Source organism: Chenopodium album, chromosome 4, assembly GCF_948465745.1.
Source record: "Chenopodium album chromosome 4, dcCheAlbu1.1, whole genome shotgun sequence".
Classification (NCBI taxonomy): Eukaryota; Viridiplantae; Streptophyta; class Magnoliopsida; order Caryophyllales; family Amaranthaceae; genus Chenopodium; species Chenopodium album.
Window position 1 is genome coordinate 69,839,398 of NC_137837.1, and position 7,898 is coordinate 69,847,295.

At 37.1% G+C, this 7,898-nt stretch overlaps 1 pseudogene; it reads left to right on the forward strand.

The window, feature by feature from the left end:
• Positions 1–592: 592 nt before the first annotated feature.
• On the forward strand, positions 593–2,250 carry LOC145627171 (protein UNUSUAL FLORAL ORGANS pseudogene; annotated as a pseudogene).
• The last annotated feature ends 5,648 nt before the right edge of the window (positions 2,251–7,898 follow it).

Below are 7,898 nucleotides of genomic sequence, written 5' to 3' on the forward strand. Positions count from 1 at the left end.
AACTGAATGTACTCCATATAACTTGCTTTAAAAAGTATTTGAACAATATAGCATATATTAATCCGATTGTAACCCAAAATGAAATAAATGAATGTCATTCAATTAGGAAGATCCATTTTTTTGGTATGAACTTAAATTACTAACAATGTAGCATGTATTACCGAAATCGATCAATCTTTTAAAGAACTCATCATCAGTCAAATGTGTCCCAAACTAAAGTTTGCAACTATTAGTTCCAATCAGTTCAGTTCAGCTCCAATCAGTTCAGTTCAGCTTCTAATTTCCCTCTCTTATAAAATATTCATTTTAGCTCGGTCCAGTTCAGTTCAGTTTAGTTCAGTTCAGTTTAGTTCAGTTCAGCTCCAATCAATTCAGTTCAACTCAGTTCATAAAATGTGACCAGATCCTTAGTATTGTATGAGAAACTAATTAGAGTAAGAGAGAGGGAACAAAAAAAAAAGCAAAGGTCAGTCAACTGCTGGCCATTATGCCTTTTCTATTCCTATATAAACCCGGTTACACTTGCACTAAAATTCCCACAAACCACTTAAAAAAAACACTTCCTTTTTCAATCAATTTCTTCATTAAACCAATGGAAACTTTCAACCAAGCTTCAATAGCAATCCCTTTCCCTTACAATTATGGCATAACAAATGTTCCTACTTTCACCCCAACTTTTCATCCTTACACTACTATCACTGCAACATTTCCTCCTCCTCCCACCACCACTCCTACTACCATCACTGCCTCCTCATGGATGGATAGTCACCTTTGGAGCCGCCTTCCGCAACAACTCATTGACCGAATCCTCGCCTTCCTCCCCTTGCCCGCCTTCTTCCGTGCTCGGTCCGTGTGCAAGAGATGGTATGCACTTCTATACTCCAACTCTTTCCTTCAACTCTACCTTCAAGTCTCCCCTCGCCACCATTGGTTCATCTTTTTCACCCACAAAACACCCAACACTAGTACTATTTATCGAAATAATAACTTGAAATATCATAATAACAATGGAAACGAACAAGGAGACAATAATGTTGTATCAACCAGGGCTTATCTTTTTGACCCTTATGAGGTCAAGTGGTACATTATCCCTTTCCCTATTATACCCCTAGGGTTTTCGCCCGCTACCACCTCGGGCGGGCTTGTTTGTTGGGTGTCCGATGAACCCGGCCTGAAAAACCTTTTCCTCCACAACCCACTACTCGGGTCAGTCACCCAACTACCACCCACCCGCCGCCCTCGGCTTTTCCCATCTGTTGGACTGTCTGTTACACCAGCATCAGTTGATCTGATTCTTGCAGGAGATGACATGATCTCCCCTTACGCAGTCAAAAACCTTACTGCAGAGTCCTTCCACATCGACTCGAGCGGGTTCTACTCCGTCTTCGACACCGCCTCCTCCCTCCCAAGGCTCTGCAGCCTTGAATCAGGTCAGATGGTTCACTCTGATGGCAGATTCTACTGCATGAACTACAGTCCCTTCAGTGTCTTAGCCTACGACGTCTCCTCGAACGCGTGGTGGAAGATCCAAGCTCCTATGAGAAGATTCTTAAGGTCTCCTTGCTTGGTTGAGAGCAATGAGAGACTCATCCTCGTGGCGGCCGTCGAAAAGAGCAAGCTCAATGTCCCAAGGAGCTTAAGAATGTGGGTGCTTCAAGGGTGTGGGAGTCAATGGGCCGAAATCGAGAGGATGCCACAACAACTGTATGCTCAGTTTGAGGAAATTGAAGGAGGAAGAGGGTTTGATTGTGTTGGAAGTGGTGAGTTTATTGTGATTATGATTAAGGGTGTGATTAATAAAGGATTAATGTTTGATATTGAGAGAAAGAGTTGGATTTGGATGCCTTGTTGTCCAAGTAATTATAATGGTAATTTAAGTTGTGAGATTGGTAGTAATTTGGAGGGTAATTTTCATGGATTTGCTTATCAACCAACATTGGCTGCACCTGTTACTGCACTTGTTCAGCAATTGGCTAGCTCTTCACTTTCAGAGTTTTAAATTAATTAATTAAGTTTATATAGTTTTAATTTGGTTAATTAATTAGCTGAAAAATTTAAGTTAGTTACTTTGATGCTTTATTTGTCAAGTCAGTTTACTAATTAATGTAATTTAGTTAATTAGTGTTATCAAAATATATATATGGGAGTTATTATTATGTAATGTATGTATATCATATGTATGTAAGCTAAGTTAATATTTTTATTTGACTTGTTTCATTTTAAGCCTATTTAGTCTTTTTTTTTTTTTTTAATCACTAGTATAATCCCAATAAAACGAAATGATATTAATAAATCATGACGTATATTAATGTGTGTTATGAAATTCAAATGAATTGAAAGTGATAGATTTGCACAAGCTCAAATCAAATGATGTGATTATTACTACGCAATCAAACGTGGATTTTTTAGTAATTTGATTTTGTTGACATGATTGTTGTAATGAATAATACTCCCTTTATATGTATCAGACTCTTTCAAATAATTTTCTAAGAACATTTTTTTTTTTTTTTTTGAAAGCAAGATAGCGATGTTATATTATTAAGTGGAATCCAATTCCGCCAAAGTTAAGATACTTTGAGGGAACGAACCCAAACGAACCAACTCCAACCCATTACTGGTTTCCCACCTGGCAACCAAGTGAGCAACCGTATTACAAGAACGTTTAATATGCGAAAAAGAACAAACATCGAATAACATGCTATCTCTACAAATATCATCATAAACAAAGTGGATAGGAGTAAAGCCTTCTTTAGCCGAGTTCACTGCTTGAATCACATTCACAGAGTCACTTTCCACCTCAATAGCAGAGTACCCCAATCTCCAAGCTAGCTGCACCACTTAACGAACTGCCATGGCCTCTGCAACTTCAGGTGTTGTACAGCTTGTTCTCTTCACAGCAGCAGCTAGTATCTTCCCCTCCTCATCACGTAGCACAGCCCCTAAACCCACCAGCAGACCCTCCCTCACATGAGCATCTGCATTTGCCTTAATCCTCCCCATAGTAGGTTTCTGCCGGTGTGCTGCTGCAGCACGCCTAGCACCACTTGGAGTGGTCTGCATCACTCTAGCAGCATACAAAGAGTAGTCCTTCACATATGTCAAGAAACCCGCGGCAAGCATAACAGCGTTATTAGGTGCCTCATCCTCGAACAAGATCAGATTCCTGCCCCTCCAAGACGCCCACATTAGAGCCGCAATCGAGCTCACTACTTCCGCCTCAAACTTCCTGCATTCCCATGCCCAAAACTCAGCAAAATCTGTTCTTGGAGCATCACAGAGTAGTGCATACAAATCACTATGCTGCCAGACTTCCTTTGCAAACACACACTCAAGCAAAACATGTAAGATGGATTCATACCCCCCACATAAAGGACGCTGCCATAATCTTTCTTTGACTGCCATATTGCCTTTTACAGCATTCCATATAAAGTGCTTCAATTCAGTTTCGGAGGACCTTGAACTTTCCGCACCGCTTTCCACAATTCCTCATTCTCAGCATTCCCCACATTATTTGCACCTAATTTTGCTAGCCAACAACCCGATTTAACGGAGTATTCACCATCTTTTGTAAGGTACTGATAAGTTGGATCGAATCCACATAGAGATGACTATTCAATCTAGCTTTCAAGGTATAGAGAAACTAAACTATGTCGCGAAATTGGGATGAAAATATAGTCTAAATTAAAAGAGGGAAAAAAATAATTAATAAAAAGACCTAGGGATATGGTTCACCATGTTTATAGTTTTAAATCTATCAAATATCAATAACAATTCAATCAATCAATTATCTAGAGCAATTGCTAAGCCTACGGTCGGGTTTTAACGCTTTCAATTCAACATATGTAGTTCGGTCGCTAACATAATCAGAATTGCTAATTGTAGGTAAGCCTCTAAAAGTAAGATCTTTCGATTCAAACTCTTATTAACATGAATTAATCATACAATTGATCAGGTTGCAAGATTAACAATAAAACACTATCAATTAGAGAAATCAATAATCAAATTATTAATAATATCAATCAAGATTCATAGTATAAACATGGATTCCCAAACCCTAGAAATAAAACTACTCAAACATGGAAGAAATAATAAAAACTAGATCTAAGGAATAAAACATAATTAAAAGCAAGAAAATAGAAATAAAATACCTCAATGAATTAAAATAGTAAACCCAAGAATCATCCATGGAAGAATCCATGGAGATGCCATGAGAAACTAGGGTTTAAGAGAGAAAACTAAAAAGAACGTAAAATAAAAAGTAATAAAAGGCATAAAAAGGCCTAAGGGAAAAATAATATCCCTTGAGTATTTATATTATCCTAAAACTAATTTAAAAATAATTAAAGAAAAGAAGTAAGAAAATATAAATTACATAAGTTGAATTATTAGTGGACGATAGAAGATGACGTGGCCCGAAGACTTGTGACGATGTGAATGAAAAGGCTACTCGAGGCTTCAAGGCTGCTAGACCAGACCTGCGGGCGCAGGCTGGTGGCCGCGGCCTGGCAGCAGCACCTGCTGATGTCGAGTGGTCGCGGGACAGGGGCGCAGCAATTATCCCGCGGGTGGCTGACAGCATCACTTGGATTCAAACGCCTATAACTTCTGTTCTAGAAGGCTTCTTGGAGCTTGTGACCTATCATTGGAAAGCTCTTTAAGTCTAGTTTCCAACGCAATTTGAATCGCATCAATCCGATTTGTAGAACTCAAGTTATGATCAAAAGAGTGGACAAAGGTCAGTTTTGCCACTTTATAAAACATCGTTTAACTTCGTTTCTAACTCAAATTCATTTCCGAAAGATGCATAGCGACCCTTGTGAATGCTATATTCATTCCTCATGCATATAAATCTCAAAATCAACATCCAAAAACATGGGATCTCCAATTAATAAACTTAATTCATCGGCTTCCATCCAAATATCATCCGAATAAACTCCAAACACTACGAAAGCGTCCAAATGTCTATCAAATCACCTGAAACATTAAGAAAAACACAAACGGAGCGTAATAGAGTACAAAACAAACAACTTATGTATTTACGACCTAAAAAGCGACTAAAAGACCTAAAAAGCAACTATAAACTTAGCATAAACGTGCCTATAAATCCTATATAAATGTGATTTATCAAATTCCCCCAAGCAACACTAGACTCAAGACGGAGAAACAAGACCAATAAGACTTCCAGGGAACCAGAATAAGACCGACCTGACTCTCGAGCAAACAATCAAACCAAAGTTATTAAGACCAAAATTTAGCTCGGATACAAATAGAACCACTTAACATCACGATCCACAATTGAAACCAAACTTGGCCACAAACGATTTCTCAATCAAGCTAGTCTTTGCCGCACACCTTGTAGAATATAAATATTTGATGCAACAAAGGGTAACTTGACGATAGCAAGAAATAACGTTCACTCAATCACAAAATGCACATGCCGATCAAAAGGACTTTACAAGCTTGTAATGGGGCAAAGGTAAAGGGGTAGGATAATATTTAGGAAAATGTGAGCGAAAAGGCCAACTTGGGGAGCAAAAACATAAACGCGATCAAATAATGATCTAACTCCAATTGACACCACCAACTTTCTCCAAATATAATAAAAAACCAAGATTGAAATCAACTATGCATCGTCATGAATAATTTTTTTCTTTCTTTTTCCTTTCTCCTTGCCTTTTTCTTTCATTTTTTCGGCTTTTTCAATGAAGTACTCATAAACAAGATTTTTATTTTTATTTTTATTTTATTCTTTTTTTTTCCTTCTTTCTTTTTTCAAGTAACACTTCTCAACTATAGAAACAACTTTTTTTTTCAATATATATTCCACCATATTTTGCATAAATTAAAGCTTGACACTCAAACAACGACACCACATCAATAAGCTCCCCAAGCTAGCTAGACTTGGGAATAGTAACCAATGGGGCTAAAGTGGCTTGTAATGTAGCTATATATCAATAAATGGACAAGGCAACAACATGGGTGAGCAAAGGGAACAAATGTATCTAAATATCATCTGAAGGTTACCTAAAGAACATGGCCTTTATCATGTGCGGCATGCGTGAATCATAATCAAATTACTAATAAATCTCAAGCCAAAGTCATTGAAATAACAAATTGTATCAATCACACAAACACGGAGTAAGGTGACCTAACAAGAGAATTGGCTAGCTATACTTGATATGGGACAACCAATCTTTCCACAAACCATTCAATTGATTCACCCAATGTCAAGCAGTTAGCAATGTATAGCACATACCGACTGAATTTTAGAATTATAACTAAGATCAAAAGAAGCTCAAGAGAGTCAAATCAAATCCGCACACGATTCGAAATCAAAATATAAAATATAGACACAAGTATGCACTAAAAAAACTAAGAAAGCAATACATTGTTTTTCATTGTATGTAAACTCCCACTCCTAATGAATGGTACAAACCATACAACACCTACAAAGCAAAAGAACTAAACTAAACACAACTAACATGCACAAAGTGATGATAACAATATTTCTCCCCCAAGCTAAACATCACATTGTCCTCAATGTGAACAAAGAGGAACTAAAGCATAAATAAAGGAGAGACACAACTCACAAAGGGGTGGTAAGCGAAGGGAGCGTCAAAGGTATAGACACCTCCACCACAATTGGTAGTTGCAATTGGGTAGCCGACGTAGCCAAGGAACTTAGCTATGTTTGTACCTAGCAAAAGACGTCATCACTAGAACACACATTAGCATTATTATTTAAATAACGAAAAAGATAGGAAGTTGCAAAAAAACAAAAAGGAAATTGGGTTGCCTCCCAATTAGCGCTGGTTTTTAAGATCCCGCACGACCCTACTCAATTCGTCAATCGGAAGAATCCAATGCCTTGAGTAACTTATCATACGCCCCTGCAAACATATCATTGATCACCATATATGGCTTGACAGCAAGCACACAAATCTTGAAATACAGAGGGTTAGAAAAAATTAAAGAAAAATAATCAAAAAAAGAAAAGTTAAAATAAAAGGAAAAAGAATGTATACACCTTACCCCCTGCTTGCCCCTTAGGCCATGTAGACCTTTTTGAATAATCATCAAGGTCCACATGACCAAGTGTATCATGAAATGGAGACATTTTGAGAAAGTATGGAGGATTTGACATAGTGAATGAAGGAACTAGATCAAGCCTATGGGAAAACGGGATATGAAGGGGAGATGGGTTAGGCTTAACATAAATGTTTTTACCTTCAACTTCACTCTCATGAATAAGCTTGTCAACAAAATCTTTGACTACCAAAAGATCTAAAACCATTGGTTTCTCAATCAAGGACTTCACGATAATTGGTTGTTCTTCCTTCTCCACTACCTCTATATCATCATTCCAAAAATTTTCACCATCGGAATCATAGATAGATGGGAAATTATTCTCCTTTATTGTACTTTCACTTGATGGGGAGTAAATATCATGAGTCAAATTAATGCTTTCCTTCACTGAAATACAATCCTCAAAATCAATATCATTATCATCATGTATCACCTGTTGGTTAGTATATTGTTGCACAACAAGTAATTCAATAGATTTTGAAATACGTTGACAATCATGCATCAATTCATTAAGTTCTTCATGCTGATTAACAATAAACTCATTCATCATATTGAAAAGTTCTCTACACTCCGATGAATTGGGTTGAGTATAATTATCCACTTGGGATTGGTAAGAGGAATTAAAATCATGCATATAAGACTCACTAGGGTAATAAGAATTTTCACAGGAATTCATGCATATATTTTGTGAATTTTGATAATCAAATGATGCATCAAACATAGAAACATTAGCATTATAATACCCAGAATTATAATCATATTGCCCTTGATAATTAAGATCATTCATCCCATACGAATTATAATCATACTAC